The sequence below is a fragment of the Pteronotus mesoamericanus genome, unplaced genomic scaffold, assembly GCF_021234165.1.
Source record: "Pteronotus mesoamericanus isolate MK-2021 breed Mesoamerican mustached bat unplaced genomic scaffold, CSHL_Meso_final contig_26, whole genome shotgun sequence".
In the NCBI taxonomy this organism is placed as follows: domain Eukaryota; kingdom Metazoa; phylum Chordata; class Mammalia; order Chiroptera; family Mormoopidae; genus Pteronotus; species Pteronotus mesoamericanus.
In genome coordinates this window covers 9,816,135-9,835,166 of record NW_026555109.1, presented here as the reverse complement: position 1 = coordinate 9,835,166, position 19,032 = coordinate 9,816,135, and positions in this window count along the sequence as shown.

Sequence of the window (19,032 nt, the reverse complement as noted above, 5' to 3'; positions counted from 1 at the left end):
ATATATCTAAGAGTTTTCAAAGATGCTAGAGAAAATATGGCACATTATACTGCTTTCACAACTTACTATGAGGCCCAAGAAATTGGATGGTCATGAATTCAGGAGCTAATAAAAGCCTGTGAAAACATTTTAAAAAAACATGCAAGCAAGCCCTTTTTTATTCTTTGAGGCAGGGAGAGAGACATCTTATTGTTCTCTCCTATCTCTAGAATGCATGCATATGCAGTCATAAATCTACTTATAGGTCTGCATTTTCTTAAGCTATGACCCTCTAAAGAGGTTACTATCATCCTGGTGGGAGGAAGAGATCCTGGAAATGTATCCCTCTAGTACAACACAGGATGTTAGATGGATCTGACTCATCCATCAACTCATAATATTCTCCAAGGCTCTCATTCATTCCTCGGTCAGTCTTCAGTCCATTCAAAAAATACTTACTGGGGATTAATTAGACACTATCATACCCTATCCCACCACCACCTCTGCTCAACTCTGACTTCAACTACATATGAGTGGACAAATTCCTGCTTGCTAACAGCTTCCCACACCTGACTTTCATCTTTTTTGTCTCTAGGCTTTCTCCAATGCCTGGAAGCTCACCCAGCCTGGGCATTCATGAAGTGGTTGAGTATTATTACCAGGATAACCATTACCATTACCAATGGGTAGAGAGATGGATAGATAAATGCCCCAGGCTTGCTTTCTGCACATGAGTTCTTGCATATAGTGCAAGCCAGTTTCTTGAAGGCTCTCATGAGGATTTGAATCCCATTTGCTCTCAGTGATAAACCAGTTCAATAATGCACATTTTATTGGTGGTTTTACTTCCCTATCTCATGCCCTTATGTCCTTATTCCTAGAATCATCTTCTAAATAGACCACCTGCACCCAAAGCCTTTTCTCTGGTTCTCTTTTTTGGGAGAACCCAAACTAAGACAATTTCCCATATCACTTCAGTTCAATAACCTTTTATTGGCTAATAATTCTATGCTAGGAAATGTGCTAGGGTTTAAAGACAAGCAATGCAATTACACATTCTTCTGACCTCAGGAGAAATTGTTTGTTTGTTTGCTTTTGAAAGAGCAAGACAAATAGACACATCATCACAATAGAATATTATAGTTACTATAATAATAGCATGTCCAAAGGTTTATGGGAGCTCAGAAGAGAGAACAATATATTCTTTGTGGAGTGGGGGCAGTGGAAAAGGAACCTGTTTGAAAAGTTTCCAGAAGAGGTATTTAAACTGATGTTAGATATATCAAACATTAGTGTGATACATGAAAAACAAAGGAAAAACAGAAGTAATCTAATCTAGACAAAGGTTAAAAGCGTGTAGTAATTATTCCTTCAGTACAAAGCACAGAGCACTTATATATGCCATGTTTCCTGCGAGGCACTGGGAACATGACAATGAAGAAAACAGCATTTTGTTGGACATTTTGTCAGGACTTACCAATCTACAGTACTTCAAGTACTTCATTGACTTTCCACTGTACTATGAACACTCCAACAATAGAGATTACAGTTTGTTGTTTTTTTTTAATTTCATGCAGAATTTATGAAAATCTATTTTTAAAGTTTTACCCTATGTATACTTCATTTTTAAGCAACCTAATTTCTTAAGCCATTGGCGGAGTGATTTGGTACAGAAATGAAGGGACACACAATGCTGTGTCTGAGGAGCTTAATATTTTTGGTCTTCTTGGGTTTAAATTTCTAAAGTAAACTGAAATTTTTGGGGTCCGACACTTCCCCTTGGCTTCTCAACCCACGCTGCTCTCAGCCTTGAAACAAGAGAGCGTGTTAAACACTAGGCTGAATGAGGACTCTACCTACCAATAATCACTCAGGAAATTTTGGTCTGTAAACCTGACCTGGAGTCATTTAGAAAACCAGCTATGAGACCTTCGTCTGGAAAACTCTGTCACCATGATAGAATCAAAAGTGGGAACAAAGGTGCAAAGGGGCACAACTGGCTCCCAACTTAATGAAATACACAGCCATCTATGTCTGTAAGGACAGATTTATTTCCTGCTAAAACATGTATTTCCTGTCTCATAAACACAACTTGAGTACACCTTTCCAAACACCCAAGGAGAGACAAAGGTAATGGGGCAGTGTGGCAATCGTCAGGACTAACTCACACTGGGCTCATTTTCATCCATGGAAGGTCACATTTCTTACTCTAAATTTAGCATCTACCTACCTCACTCACAGCCCAACACCCAGTCTCTATTTTTAAATGATGATCCCAGTTTCTTAGCTCAGTAAACTGCCTTGTTTAAATATTCTTCTCATCTATTTTTTTTCTCCTCTGGGGAGCAAAGTATTTCCTGACATCTGTTTTGAATTTGTTTTCCTTTTAATTTCTTTGTATGCCTCTTTTTCCTATCATCTGCACTGAATTGAAAATAGCATGTTGGGCTGCAGGGGTTTTTGCCATTTTTAGAATAATATTATCTTTCACCTCAGGAAACTCCAAAAGGGCACTTGTGCTACCTGTACATGGATCATGTGGTCATTGCAAGGAAGCCACTTCTGAGCAGAGAACAGATGGATAGCTGTGCATCCCTAAAAATCTTGCACCAAGCAGTTTTATAAGCCTGGAATACTTACTGAAATTGAACAATGGATGGCCTCTGTTAAGGACTGAGTGTTTGTGTCACCCCAAAGTTCATATGATGAAGTCCTAACCCTTAATATGGTATTTAGAGATGTGCTCTTAGGGAGGCAATTAAGGTTTCGTGAGGTCAGAGGGTGGAGTCCCCATGATATGATTAGTGCCTTTTTGAGAAGAGACAGGAGTACTCTCACTCTCATTGTAAGGAAACTGCAGTAAGGCAGCTGTCTATATGCCAGGAGTAGAGCTCATACAAGAACCTGCCTAGGCTGGCACCTCAGATCTCACACTGCCAGTCCCCAGGAATGTGAGAAAATCAATTTTGGTTGTTTAAGCCACACAGTGTATATGCCATAAGCCTCTTTCAGAGAGACAGTTTGTGGATACCTCCTGCATCTGGGACCACATTGATGGATTCTCTAAACTCTGGCAACAAATGACTAAGGCAAAAACTGTCTCTGCCATAAGCAATAATGCTATTTGGGGCATATTTATAGCATATCCATTGTAAACTTTTGGAGAATAAATGGAAATAGAAATTAAATTATTTATAAGCCAACCATCCTAAGATAAATATAAATATGTGTTGTTAAGATTACTTCCAATCTTTTTGATATCCATATCTATGCTTAAATTGAAGCACATATATTTTTCATGTTTGCATGTCTGTGTATATGCATTTGCTATTATTATATATTTATGGTTATTATATATGAGTATATCTAGTGAATATGTATGTATAGGTGTAGATACATTCTGAGTGACCTTATATTGGTATGTGTGAACACACACACACACACACACACACACATATACAAACACATTAGATATATAATCCTAGGATACCAATGAAATATACTGCCAACCTAGATTCTTTATGAATCAGAATCTGCAGAATGAGTAAACAATTAGAATGTGGAGAAAGGGAGTTCTTGAGAAGCATGGCTGAAAATTAGAAAATGGATTCTCTTCAGTGTTATTTGAAAAATGAAGGTGAAATTCAGACTTCCTTTTTATTTGGTCCTTGGCCACTAAACTCCTCTTTCAAATGCCATTCCATGCAAAGACTATGCCATGTGGCTCCCTTCCCTATATTTCAGAATATAAAAAAAACTTGTCAGCAAATAGAGCTGGTCAGTTCCACCCAGCATGTGTCATTTTCTAAAGGACATCATAGGACATCACAGTGTTGTACACTGAACTTCCCTCTTAAAAAAATACTTTATGAATACACACTTTTCAAACAGTAAAGCAGTATGCAAATATGAAATGTTGCTCTTAGTGTTCATGGGGGAAAACTCAGAATCAAAGGAAAAAGTAGATGAAAGGGAAAAAAATGTGATAAAGATTTAGTTCCTCTTATTGCCTACACTAGGATAGCACGGGGAACTCCCCTGAAACAAAGTAAACAGAATGGCAAATGTGTTCATAAAAGACTCACCAGCAGCTCCAAGGGCAGTTGAGTTTTGAGTGAGAATGTGGCTCTGCCATCCTTGAGTAACCACTGAGAGTCCTTGCACATTCTCATGTCCACTGGCTGCTTGCCATCTGTATTTTGAGATGTTCACAAAAGAGTGGGAAAATATTTTCTTCTCAATTCCAGCAGGAAATAATTTCTGTGAGTGATTGACTACTCCAAACAGTCATCATTCTAGGATTCACATTTACTTAAATGAACACCTCCTTTTATAAAATGGGATATCTGGTTAGACCGACCCACAATTTCAATTCTCATGATCTTCCATGACCTTGGAAAGGAAAGAACAGGATTAGAGTGTCCTGTTGTGATATGGTGTTCCTTAACTACTGATTAAGAACTGCTAAAATTACTAACATAAAGGAAATCTTGGAGTCTTTCCTAAAGATATTTATTCTGTCCTTTTCAAAGTTCAATGTGTGGCATTATGATGACATGTTAAGACATAAATAGTGATTTTTAAACATCAGTGAGAGGTTTTTTCCAAATTACATGACTCTTTATTTAAAAGGCACACAGGTATTAGGTTTCTTTACAAGTTACCTGAAAAATGATTTCCTGAAGCTGACTAAGTGCACTGCTCCATTACTATTTTGCATCAACTCTAAAGGAGGTGGGGCATCGGAACTCTGTGAGGATGGGAAAAAGAAGCATGAGAATATGAGATCAAAGCAGGTACACTAGAAGAGAAAATGCTCTTTCTTTGTGGCTTTTAAAGTCTCTTTCTAAAGGGTCCCCTCCCCACCATCTTTGGGGTTTGGCATGTGGTGTGTGGTACAGATGGATGCGCAGTAATACAGCTGTTAAGTATCTGGCACTCTTGCTCTGCTGTGCTCCCTGCCAGCTGGCTGGGCTTGTGGAATGAGCTGATTCTTCCCAGCTGTTATGCAAGAGAAAGTAGACAAATGCTGTTCACCAATTTTCTTTCTAAGCCATTTTAGCTTAAGCTAAACAACAACGAGCAGTCTTCATCTACGTTATATGTATGTAATTGTGATTGTGAGGTTCCATTTGAATAAGGTTAAGAGATGGTGGAAGTACTCATTGCCACAAGCTGTGAATAGTGCATGAAAGGGGACATCTCAGTCCAGTGCAGGGATACATGTGGGACAGTGCTGCCAGAGCACCACCACCACCCCACTCAGCCCACATAGACAGGGAGTCAGGAAATTCATCTCGTTTGTAGACACCCAGAAGACCCCACACAAGAGGATCACTTTACTCAGTAGCTTGATTCTGGAAAAAAAAAATGTTCTAAACAGTATTTACAGTATTAGTTTTTCTTTTTAAAAAGAGCTCAGAATGGGAAATGAAATTCAGAAAAAAACCCTGTCTCTTTGAAAGAGTGAAGGCGTTGGGAGTGCAAATCTTATCTGAAAGGCTAGTGATATAGGAAAAAGGTTATGGATAAAGGCCTCAAGGGGAAGTCCTCAGCCTCTTCTCTTACAAAGTGAAAAGGTCACATGGTCTTTTGGAAATGTAAGATAGCATTTTATATTTTCTCAATGAAGATGAATGCATTTTTATCTATAATTGCTTTTGTTTTGAATTTGCAATTTTCTTTTTAAGGGTGATTTGTTATCTAACTTTGAATGTCCACTGGAAAAGAAAATGGTCTGCTGTAGGACCTCTCCCTGTTCTACCCAGAAAATTACCAGATACTGTTTCCCACTCCAGCCCCAACTCATTCATTATGGAGCATTTGTCCTTCTGCCTTGCCAATCCTGGCTGCTCTCTGAAAGGTGGAAGAAGAAAAATTGACTGGGAAATGGGATGTTAGCAAGATTCTCAGGGACAGGCCTGAGGTGTTGTCAAAGCTGGTAGATGAATTGACATCTTGGCTTCTTGGCAGGAATGAAGGAGTAAATACAGGAGAATCCATGGATGCAGTGCCTTTTCCAGAGAGGCACAGGCCACCAACGAAACCTCTCTTTTGATCCTTATAATTGCTTTCTGAGGTATATACCACTTAAGCCCCCAAACCCAACATGCATTGCAAAAAACAAAAATAATTGGGTATTGAGCAAGCCCACCTGAGGAAATGGAAAGCAAAGTGGGGAGGTCTGCCATTACTAGAGAACCTATGGGACTCAGACAGGTATTGTGACTCATTATACCTCAATTTCTTGAGATTTGACAGGCTCTTTTATCTTTCCCCAAATGCAACAAGAAGCTATAAAAAAACTTACATATGCTGCCTATGACTGGCGAGAAGGCAGTGTTACTAGTGGCATAATTATTATAGAACCTGAAATGAAAAACATAAAAAAAATTAAATAATTTAAAACATCAGGATCTAGTTGTTGAAAGGAAAAAGAATAAATGAATGAATGCCGATTTCCCTCTTAATATCATAACTGTGAAATGTTTTAATTAAACAGAGTTGAAGGAAAGATAATTAATATTTTAAATAGTATTTTACTAAAACATCAAAGTGAAATTAAAGAACAGAATTGCTCATGTAATACACACTGAATTTCTGCAATTCATCTAGAAACCATGGACAAAACATCTTCAAACACTCTCTTTATCTCGCCTGGCTGCCAATTTTATCACAAGTGAAAGCAGTGCTTTAGGAAATAACAGCACATTGGCTAATAAACACTGTCTGATTCAGTGATTTATTTTCTTCAGAAGTTGTAGCTGTGTTCAAAATGATACCCAGTGAAGTGTCACACATTAATTTAAAAATATTTCGACAGGAAAATTTATCTGTGAACTTTGTGATGCCACCACATTGTTGTAAAACACCCTTTAATTTTTCTTCTTTATTGGCAGCAATAATAGCAGCAACATACCTCACAAATACTCAACAAAACACACATGTTAACTACATATGTGTGCAGAGCACTGTAGAAGTCAATATGGCTATATAGTGGTGGGAGACAGAAGACAGAGAAAGAACTGTAAAATCTATTTTAAGGAACAGAGTCTACTACTGTTAATTTCAGAGAGAAAAGAGCTTTTAATGCTCAAAGGACTTGTTCATTGAAGTAAAGATTTTGGTGGGGAGGATAAGAGAGGGGTAACCTCCATTAAGTTTTTCAGATTAGATAGGCTTAAATAAAGAAGAGTAAAAAATGAGAAAGATGGGTAGAAATAAGTTTTGCCTGTCATGCTTCATGGCTAATAAATTTATGAAAACATTGGAAGAAATAGGACTATCTCATTATTTTAGTGATAAAAAGAGTCATGGATATTCCAAAAGAAAGATTTTCAGAAACTGAGTTACTTTAAGATATTGTTTTGCATACAATGGTCAAAAGAATGCAGGTCTTTGTACCAGGTTGTATTATTTTGATTACATTGAAGGATTTAAGGATTATTATAGATCATCAATGAATCTCCTGCCTTCACAGCATAATGTTCCTTCCTTTAAGATTTGTTTTGGTAACTTCTCTTTCTCTGTTGCCAAAACACAGGAACAACTTGCCATGCTTTTACTCAATACTTGTCAAGGAAATAAACTTTATGATGTAGCGGACCTTAGGAATAGAAGTAGTAGAGAAACCAAATGATCACCAGGGCAGAAGTAAAATATGAGTTTCCAACAGTGCTTTTTACCATGCTACATGCACCTTCTTTTCCAAACTTAATTTCCTTACTTTGGAAAACAAATCCTTACTGTTTACCAAAACTAATCACTATTTGCGCAACTCATTGCAAACATCTTTACCTTTATACCTTCATTCATGCCAATTTTCTACTATGTCGTAGGGCCATTGTTATCATTAAATGAGGTGGTACAAATATAGCTCATGCCACAAGTCTTATCAATTAAGATTAACATTTAACAATAAATCCTTTGTGGCCAAATTCACAACCCAACTTTTCTATGCATCTTTTCTGAACATTTTAAGTGATTAGGGTCTTATTTGTTTGTCATTCTTTAAGGAAATATTTTTCCCCTCTTTCCTGACTGTGCATAACATCATAACTACATACCTAACTCAAGAACCTGTCTTTAATAATACATTAAGTGCTCTTTGAATTGAGTATCATATATGACAAAGTCGAGAATACTGGAGCACTATGATGAAGTGTATTAAGCAGTATTACTAATGAATAAGTATATGGGAAATATGCTCTATATCTCAGCCACTAATGAAATCCTCAGTTTTAAGAGTGTTTTTCTTATTTTGGTTCCATGATTAGTTCTCAGTAGTCTTGTGACTGGTAAGAAATCCAAATTCCTTATCAAGGGTGGATGTGTTAATTGCAGACACACTCATCCTGTCTTCCATCTTGAAGATGTCTTTAAGTTATATTGATTTCATCTATGGGATTGTTCTCATTTCAGCACTTTGCCCTCCTAATTGCTATGCTACATACCTTTTAAGTGCCAGAAAGAAAAACAATCTTCTCTAATATTAATGCCCTCTGAAAAAAAATCTGTTGTAAAAAATCATGAAAAATATGTGATAGAAATTTTATAAAACTCTCTGGTTTGGGCAGAGACAGAGTAATTCCTGGATGAGGTATTAACTAGGAAGATTCCCTAATCAAAGACTTTCATGCTATGATTTTCATGATAGTTCTCTGAATCCATCCCAACTTTAACAATGCCTTTCTCCCACTGCAGTACCTGGAATTAAAAGTGAACAAAGCAAACAAAAATCTCTGCTCTGACAGAGCTTGATTTGACTGGAAAGAGATAGCCACGAAGATAAAAAGTAATTGAATAATATTTAGACACTCCTAAGTGCTCTGTAGTAAAAATGAACATGAAATACCAAGATGGGGGCTGAGGTAATATTTTAGATGGCTCAAGGAATAAGAAAAGAGAAAAAGGTTAGTCAAGGATGTCACTGTGGCATTTGGCCTGAGCAACTGAAAAAAAGAGTCCATTATCTAAGAGGAGTTGGATCAGCGTGGGATCAAATATCAAAAAATATCATTAAGTTAGGGACTTATTACCTATTTTCAATACAAAATTTAAATAGGAATGTCATGAAGCTAGTTGGACACTTGAGTATGAGGGGAAAGTCTGGATTAGAGATATAAGTCTGGGAAACAACCTCGATATGAACGTTAAAGTCACAAATCTGGGTGAGATCACCTCCAGCATGAACAGGAAGGAGAAGAGTATAAGGCTGAGCTTTGTGGTGGTCAGGGAGATGGAGAAATATTCAGAAGAGCCTGGGGAGAAGCAACTGGGAAATTAATATAGTATCCTGAAAACCATGAAAAGAAAATATCCTGAGGCGGAATATCATCTGTATCAAATGCTACTGAGGGAAAAGTAACACAAGAGTCAAAAATGGTCAATGGATTTTACAACATGGAAGTCAATGATGCCCTTGAATTGGATGGTGGTGGTAGGAAACCAAATTTCAGTGGATGCAGCGAAAGAGGGGAGAAATATATCAGCTTCTTAAGTACCAGGCATTTTCCTTCAAACTTTTTTTTATTGAGCAGCCGGGCAATAAGAACGAACACTCTCTGTCTCTCTCTCTCTCCACCCCCTCTAGCTCTTTACCAAAGAAGTAAATGGGTTGTTTCCTTGCAAAAATTTTTAAAGGACACAGGGCCACTTGTTTAACAGAGGTGTTTTTACTTGAGCAGCTTGAAAAACACTGTCTCATTTACAGCAAAAGTAGTGGCAAAGTTCCTTTAATTGAGATGTTCCAAAACAACACTTAAATTAGCTTCTAATCTAAAAAGTTTTAAGCATTTTCTTTCTTGAAAATTGTAGTCTAGAGTTGATTACTAAGAAATACTGGAAAGCAGAATTTTTTTCTTTTTCTTTTTTTAGGGAATAATCTCTGAAAAGCTTTGTCTTGTGTATAAGTACCAAAATACCAAAGTCAACTTTTTTTTTTTTTAGTTTCCATAGCCTTTCATGGAAAATATTTCTCAACCTTGGAACAACTCAAATTTGCACTCTGGAAAAATAGAAGCTACATAAACCTAAAGCACTACAGAGGAAAAAGTTAGAAAACATATTCTTAAAGTAGTAAGTGCTTGGCTCAATTATTAGCTTTTATGCAACAAGAAACATAGCATACTCTGGGCTCTCCACCTGGAAAGGTGGAAGTACCAGGACTCTCATCTTTGCCCTGATATACAATTAAAGGAACCGTATTACATCAGCTATATTAATAAAATCTCACTCGTAATAGCCACCACTGGGTTTCTAATAATAACAATGAATAAGAAGCACATGGGAACATGCCAAAGTGCACTGCAATCAATTTCTGACCTCTTAGAAAGCTTTGTTTTCCTGGGAGGGAAGATGAAAACATGAGTTTTGCGGTAGAATTTTGATACATTTAAGAAATCATAGATCTGATGTTGGTTAACTCCTGAAATGCCAACCAATGTTATTAGAAGTTATGCATCAATATGAAACAGGGTCCTCTATTCAATCATCATTTGAAATCCACATGGGCAACACCTTTGTAACTTGGATTGTCATCCATCAGCTCAACTGTGATCAAGGAGCCTCAATTCAACATTGAATTTCTGAAGTCTAATATTTACCAAATGTGCAGCCTTGATCCCTTGCAGTCCTCTTTACAAGTTAGAAAATGGAGACCATTGGCTTCCTCAAAGTCCTGCAGCGCCTACTGGTTACAACTGAACGCATCTTCAAGACTCCACATTTGCCTTTGTTTTTCTTGTTCCACAAAGCTGCATCATGATCTAAGCTGCTTTAAGGAAAGCTAAATCAGTTTGGTCATTTAACACTGTAGCACTTACCTTAATTAGGGAGAAAATATTTTTAAAAGGCATTTTAGGAATAAAATTAGACCATATAATTAACTAAAAGTGACCATCTCCAATTTGCAGCATTATTATTTGAAATATATAACTACCTCAAATTTTATTTACATTTTCAGAAATTAAAGAAACTTTAATATAGTCATAGACACTACATATTTTTCCATTATAATGGTAATTTGCTTAATTAAAAAGATACACTTTGGTGCAGAACAAATAATCTATGGACTACTTTTTCATGACACAATGTAGGGTTTCCAAATTTAGCAAAGTTATCCACATGATATACTTATACTGAAAAGCTATTTACTGTTTATCTTAAAGTCAGATTTAACTGGGTGTTCCATAGGAGCATCAAAAAAATAAACAAAATACATGAACAGCATTTATGTGATTCCTTTCTGGAATAGCAGAAGGGGAAAAAAAACTTCTTTTAGACAGCACTACGGTTTTTAAAACATGAAAACTGTTTCCAAGCTGCACTTAGAAGCACCAGTTACCCAGAGCAGTAGTTCTCAACTGCAAACTGGGATCAGCAGCACTAGCGTCACCTGCACATTGTTAGAAATACATACTCTCAAGTCCCCTCAGACACACTGAATCAGAAATCCTAAGAGGGGGAATGAGCAATCTGTGTTTCAACATCACCTGCCTTCCAAGTCTGGTGCAGGTTCAAGTTTGAGATCTACTGTGCAGGTGACTGGTTTCACTTGTATTAACATCTAAATCAACCAGAGAATAAAGAACCTGGGTTTTGATTGCTGTTGGTTTTGTTTTTTATTATAGATTTAGAGAACTTTAGTCTTCTCTTAATTAAACAATGAGGATCTGGATACAGGGAAGGAAGAGGGACAAAGAGAAAGTAAGGATTTGGCATCTTATTTTGCATAGCTCTTCTTCGAAGGGCTGGCCTCAGATAGTTTCCTTAGCACCAAGATATTTATTGACTAAAACCTAGAGCCATTTAATCAAAGCAGCTGCATTGTAAGGTCAATTTTGCAGATAGCAGAGCCACTTTATCTAAACAATGATTGATAATGGTTCCTAAGTAATATCAGGTAATGAACGCTTTGAAGCTGCTGGTGAAATGCTGGGTATCATGCTTTTCCTTTCCACACAAGTCTGGATCCAAGATGCACACCAAGAGAAGTTGTAACAAATAACTTCTAAAGCATCAAATGATCTATGAACTATAGTTCTATACTTAAGAACATTTCACTTTGGAAAAGTTTACTTGGATGCCATATTATTTTAACTATATTAACAAGGAATCAGAGATCCATGGGCTCAACATATATATTTCATATATTCTAATTAAATTAAATTAGAATTGTATTAGCTGATTACAAAGAGCTATCATCTGGCTGGGATCAACAATTTTTAAAATATGTTATTTACTCTATATTTTGTCATGGTCTAAGGCTGTGATCAAATAAGCATATGCTTTATTTGTTTTTATAAATAAAACAATAAATTTAAATTAGCTTTGATGCTATTAACTTCATCATTTATTCCTTTTTTATTTTCTCTCTTGTATTCTAAATGGATAAAAAAAGTAGTTGATATATGATGTAATTGTCACTATTCCTAATATTACATTATGTATTCACAATGGAATACTACTCAACCATAAAAAAAAGAAAATTTTACCGTTTGAAACACAATGGATGGACCTGCAGAACATTATGTTAAGTAAAATAAGCCAGTTAGAGAAAGACAAATACCATATGATTTCACTCATATGTGGAATCTAATGAACAAACTGAACTAACCAGCAAAACAGAGACAGACACATAGATGGAAAGCAGATAATAGCTAACGGGGAGAGTTATGGGGTAGAAGGATTGAACACAAAGGAAAAAGGACTCATGGACATGGAAAACAATGTGGTGATTGCTCAGAAGGGGTAGTATAAGGGGATTAAATGGTAATAAAAAATGCAATAAAGATTAAATAAAAAAAGATTAAATGTTTAATTAAATATTATTTTCAAGAGTCAATACATATAAAGATAAAACAGACATGTATAACTATATTTATATATGCATAAATATATATTACATATATACCACATGTCTCAACATTTAAATAATATTATAATCATCTAAATGATGTTGTAGTTCCCTACCTTAAGTATACACAATGACCATATAGAGCTATTCAGTAAACACTTTGGCTGCCAACCCAAAAAGTCTTAAGAAAATGAATAAGTACTGTGATGTCAAAGAAGCTTACTTACATGATCCTGATGACAAACATACCAAACAATGAGTAATTCACACACAATGAAAATTTTTCCTTGAACAGTATGTCAAACATTACTCATCACAGTTTGAGACAATAACTAATACAAAATCTTTTTTTGGGGGGGTGAAATTTCTTTTTTTTTAATTAATTAATTATTGTTTAAAAATACATTTGTTTCTGCCTACCGACCACTACATTCCCTTACCCCCTCCTTCCCTCTTTCAACTCTTCCCCTTTGGTTTTGTCCACAAGTCCTTGCTATATGTTCCTAGACTTTCCCCTTCCCTTCCTTTTCCCCCACCCCCCTCCCTCCTTCCCTCTTGTCTCTGTTGCTTTCTTTTCCTTTCATTGTTGCTGGTCTTATTTTCCTTGCATCTTTCTATGGTTGGTTAGGTTCTGCTTATAGGTGAGATCATATGGTATTTGCTTTCGCCCCCTGGCTTATTTTGCTTAGCATAATGCTCTTGAGTTCCATCCATGCTGTCGCAAAGTTTAGTAGTTTTTTTTTCTTTCTGCTGTGTAGTATTCCATTGTGTAAATGTACTATAGCTTCTTGATCCAATCATCTACTGATGGGCATTTAAGCTGATTCCAACACTTGGCTACTGTAAATTGTGCTCCTATGAACATTGGGGTGCAGAGGTTCTTTTGAATTGGCATTTTGGGATTCTTAGGGTATAGCCCCAGCAGGGGAATCACTGGATCAAAAGGCAGTTCCATTTTCAGCTTTTTGAGGAAATTCCACACTGCTTTCCACAGTGGCTGCACCAGTCTGCATTCCCACCAACAGTGGACTAGGGTTCCCTTTTCTCCACAGCCTCGCCAGCACCTGTTGTTTGTGGATCTGTTTATGATGGCCATTCTGACCAGTGTGAGGGGGTACCTCATGGTGGTTTTGATCTACATTTCTCTGATGGCTAGTGATGCTGAGCATCCTTTCAAATGCCTCTGGGCCCTTTGTATCCCCTCCTTGGGAAAGCGTCTGCCCAGGTCCTTTGCCCATTTTTTGATTGGATCGTCTGTCTTCTTGGAGTGGAGTCAAGTGAGTTCTTTATACATCTTGGAGATCAAACCTTTATGTGATGTATCATTAGGGAATATATTTTCCCAAACAGTTGGCTCCCTTTTCCTTTTGCTGATGTTTTCTTTAGCCATGCAGAAGCTTCTTATTTGGATGAGATCCCACTTGTTTATTCTTTCCTTTATTCCCTTGCTTTAGGAGACATATCAGTGAAAAAATTGCTGCGTGGGATATCTGAGAGTTTCCTGCCAATGTTCTCCTCTAGGACTTTTATGGTCTTGTGACTTATATGGAAGTGTTTTATCCATCTTGAGTTTATTTTTGTGTATGGTGTCATCTGATGATCCAATTTCAATTTTTTGAATGTAGCCGTCCAGCTCTCCCAACACCATTCATTGAAGAGGCTATTATTGCTCCATTTTATGCTTCTGCCCCCTTTGTCAAATATTAGTTGCCCATATAGATCTGGGCTTATATCTGGGCTTTCTATTCTGGTCCACTGGTCTATAGGTCTGTTCTTGTGCAAGTACCAGATTGTTTTGAGTATAGTGGCTTTGTAATATAATTTGATGTCTGCTATTGTGATCTCTCCTACTTTCTTTTTCTTTCTCAAAATTGCTGTGGCAATTCGGGGTCGTTTATGGTTCCATATAAATTTTTGAAATGTCTGTTCTATTTCTGTGAAATATGTCATTGGTATCTTAACAGAGATTGTGCTGAATCTATAAATTGCTTTGGGTACTATGGACATTTTGATGATATTAATTCTTCCAATCCATGAGCACGGTATATGCTTCCATTTATTTGTGTCTTCCTAAATTACTATCTTCAATGTTGTATAGTTTTCTGCGTACAGGTCTTTTACCTCTTCGGTTAAATTTATTCCTAGGAACTTTATTTTTCTTCTTGCTATATTGAATGGTATTTTTTCTCTGATTTCTTCTTCTTCTATTTCATGCTGGTGTACAAAAATGCCTTTGATTTCTGAATGTTGACTCTGTATCCTGCTGTTTTGCCAAATTCACTTATTAGGTTGAGGAGTTTTTTGGTAGAGTCTACAGGGTTCTCTATGTACACTATCATGTCATCTGCAAACAATGATAGCTTTACTTCCTCCTTTCCTATTTGGATGCCTTTTATCTCTTTCTCTTGTCTGACCGCTGTGGTTGGGCCTTCCAATACGATGTTGATAAGAAGCATTGAAAGCGGACATCCTTGTCGTGTTCCCAATCTTAGTGGGAAAGCTTTCAGTTTTTGCCCGTTGAGCATGATATTGGCTGTAGGTGTTTCATATATGGCCTTTATTACATTGAGGAATGCCCCATTTATTCCCATTTTGCTGAGTGTTTTGATCATAAATGGGTGCTGTATCTTATCGAATGCTTTTTCTGTGTCTATCGAGATGATCATGCGGTTTTTTGTCTTTTCTTTTATTTGTGTGATGTATTATGTTTATTGACTTGCATATATTGAACCATCCCTGCTTCCCTGGGACAAATCCCACTTTATCATGGTGGATAATCTTTTTAATGTATTGCTGAATGCGGTTTGCCAATATTTTGTTGAGGATTTTAGCATCTATGTTTATCAGCGAAATTGGCCTATAGTTTTCTTTCTTTGTAGGATCTTTATCTGGTTTTGGGATTAGGGTGATGCTGGCCTCATAAAAAGGGTCTGGGAGTCTTCCCTCCTCTTGGATTTTTTGGAATAGTCTGAGAAGGACAGGGGTTAGCTCTTCCTTAGATGTTTTGTAAAATTCTCCTGTGACACTGTCCAGCCCTGGGCTTTTGTGTGCCGGGAGTTTCTTGATGACTGCTTTAATTTCCCCAGCTGTTATCGGTCTGTTCAAGCTTTCTATTTCTTCCTCCTTCAGTGTTGGAAAATTATACTTTTCTAAAAATTTGTCCATTTCATCAAGATTTTCAAATTTATTGGCATATAATTTTTCATAGTAGTTTCTGACAATCCTTTGTAGTTCTGTGGTATCAGTTGTTATTTCTCCTCTTTCATTTCTGATATTATTAATTTGGGTCCTCTCCCTTTTTGTCTTGATGAGTCTGCTTAAAGGCTTGTCAATTTTATTTATCTTTTCAAAGAACCAGCTCCTGGATTGGTTGATCCTTTGAATTGTTCTTTTCATTTCTATGTCATTCAGTTCTGCTCTAATCTTGACTATTTCCTTCCTTCTACTTGCTCTGGGATTTATTTGTTGTTGTTTCTCCAGTTCTTGAAGTTGTAGTGTTAGGTCTTTTATTTGAAATGTTTCTATCTTTTTTAGGTAGGCCTGTATTGCTACGAACTTCCCTCTCAGGACTGCCTTTGCTCTGTCCCATAGGCTTTGGACTGTTGCATGTTCATTTTCATTTGTTTCCAGAAACTTTTTGGTTTCTTCTCTTATCTCATTATTGACCCATTCACTGTTTAATAGTCTACTGCTCAGTCTCCATGAGTTGGCAAGTTTTTGAGATTTCTCTTTGAGGTTGACTTCCAGTTTCAAGCCCTTGTGGTCCGAGAGAATGCTTGTTATTATTTCAATTTTCTTGAGATTGCTGAGTCTTGCTTTGTGTCCTATCATGTGGTCTATCTTTGAAAAAGTTCCATGAGCATTTGAAAAGAATGTGTATTTTTCTCTTTAGGATGAAAGGTTCTATATATGACAGTTAAGTTCATTTGATTCAGTGTGTCATTCAGCTACACAATATCCTTTTTGATGTTTTGTTTGGAAGATCTGTCCATTTTTGACAGTGAGATGTTGAAGTCCCCTACTATCAGTGTGTAGCTGTCTATATCTTTTTTAAAGTCTTCCAAGATTTTCCTTATATATTTGGGTGCCCCTATGTTGGGGACATATAAGTTTACAGTGTTTATGTTTTCTTGATAGATACTTCCTTCAAGTATTATAATGTGTCCCACTGGGTCTCTTTTTATGGCCTTTGTTTTGAAATCTATTTTGTCTGATAAAGATATTGCAACCCCTGTTACTCTCTTGCCCATTTGCTTGTGATATTTTTTTCCATCTCTTTACTTTCAATCTGTGTAGGTCTCTTGCTCTGAGGTGGGTCTCTTGTAGGCAGCATATGTGTGGGTCATGTTTTCTTATCCATTCAGCTCCCCTGTGTCTTTTGATTGGGGCATTTAGTCCATTCACATTGAGAGATATTAGTAATAAAAAGTTACTCATCTTTTTTCTTTGTACCTGTGTTTTTCTCTTTCTCACTCTTTTCCTTCATCTTCTTAAACCAATCCCTTTAGCATATCTTGGAGTGCTGGTTTTGTACAGATGTATTCTTTTAGCCTTCTTCTGTCTGGGAAACTCCTTATTTCCCCTTCTATTTTAATTGAGAGCCTTGCTGGGTAGAGCAGCCTTGGCTGTAGGCCCTTGCTTTCATGGCCTGTAATATTTGTTGCCATTCCCTTCTGGCTTGCAGTGTTTCTTTTGAGAAGTCAGCTCCTAGGCGTATCGGGGCCCTCTTGTATGTCACTTTCTCCTTCTCCCTTGCTGCCTTGAGGATTCTCTCTTTGTCTTTGACATTTGCCATTTTAATGATGATGTGTCTTGGAGTGGACCTCCTTGAGTCCCTCTTGATTGGGGTCCTCTGTGCCTCCTGGATCCATGAGAGCCTTTCTCTCCTCAAATTAGGGAAATTTTCCATCATCACTTTTTCGAGGAGGTTCTCTATCCCTTGCTCCTCTTCTTCTCCTTCTGGTATCCCTATTGTGCGGATATTATTGCGTTTCAGATTGTCCTTCATTTCCCTAAGTGCCTCTTCATTCTTTTTGAGACTTTTTTCCATTTCTTGTTCTTTCTGGGAGCTTTTTTTCTACCTTATGTTCCATCTCACTGATTCACTCCTCGGCTTCATCCAGCCTGCTTTGGATTCCTTCTACTGTGTTCTTCAATTCAGAAATGGTATTCTTCATATCCTCTTGTGTCTTCTTGATAGTTTCTATGTCCTTTTCCAGGTTGATATAGTTTGTTGTAAGATCTTGACAGTTTCAATGCAGTTTCTCACAGTTATCTTTGAGCTGGCTGAGCTCATTGAGCTTCCTTAGAGCTATTGTTTTGAATTCAATATCTGATAGTTCCGTTGCCTCTACTGCATTTAGCTCTCTCTGTATGGAGTCCCCGTTTCCACTCATTTGGGGGGAACTTCTTTTTCTTCCCATTTTTGTGAGAGTCTGTTAAGTAGTTTATGTACGTATGTATGTATTTATTTATTTTTGCTTCTGCTTCAATTGGGCCGTCTAGACTTCCTATCTTTGTAGATTAAACTGCTATGGTAGTAGGCAGGTCCTTTTATTTATTTATTTATGTATTTATTTATGTATTTATTTATTTTTTCCTTTACTCTTCTTTCTGGGCTTGCCTCTGATGATGTCAGTTTTTGACCCTATAGGACCTTGGGTCACTTGTTTAAGCCTTCCAGGAGTCTACTGTCTGTATCTGACTCCTGCTTTGGGCAGCTCTGTGACCCCTTCGGCCAGGGATCGACTATTTCTGTAGATCGCTCTGCACTCTCATGCCGGCTCCTTGAGTGCGTTCCCAGCCTGGCAGGATCCCCCACCCACCTGGGCTCGTGTGTGCTTGCCTCAGCCCAGGGGGCTTACTCGCGACCTCGTGTACTCCTCTGGCCCTCCAGTCCGGCGGGCACCCTGGCACTGGTCAGTTTAGGGTCTTCTATTGTGTGCTTTCCCCACTTTTGGCTCTTTAGATGGGTTGCCTGTTCTTGCCAAATGGAGACTAAGGAAATGGGAGGAAGTCAGCTGGAGGACTCTCCGGTTAATACTGTCTCCAGTCACTCCTCCAGGGACTCTGGACAGCTCTGTGACCCTTTAGGCTCAGGATCCACTATTTCTGCAGACCACTCTGCACTCCCCGGCCACGCAGGTCAGTTTACACCTGCCCTTGCCAATTTGCGCACTCCCTCACAGGCCCCATCC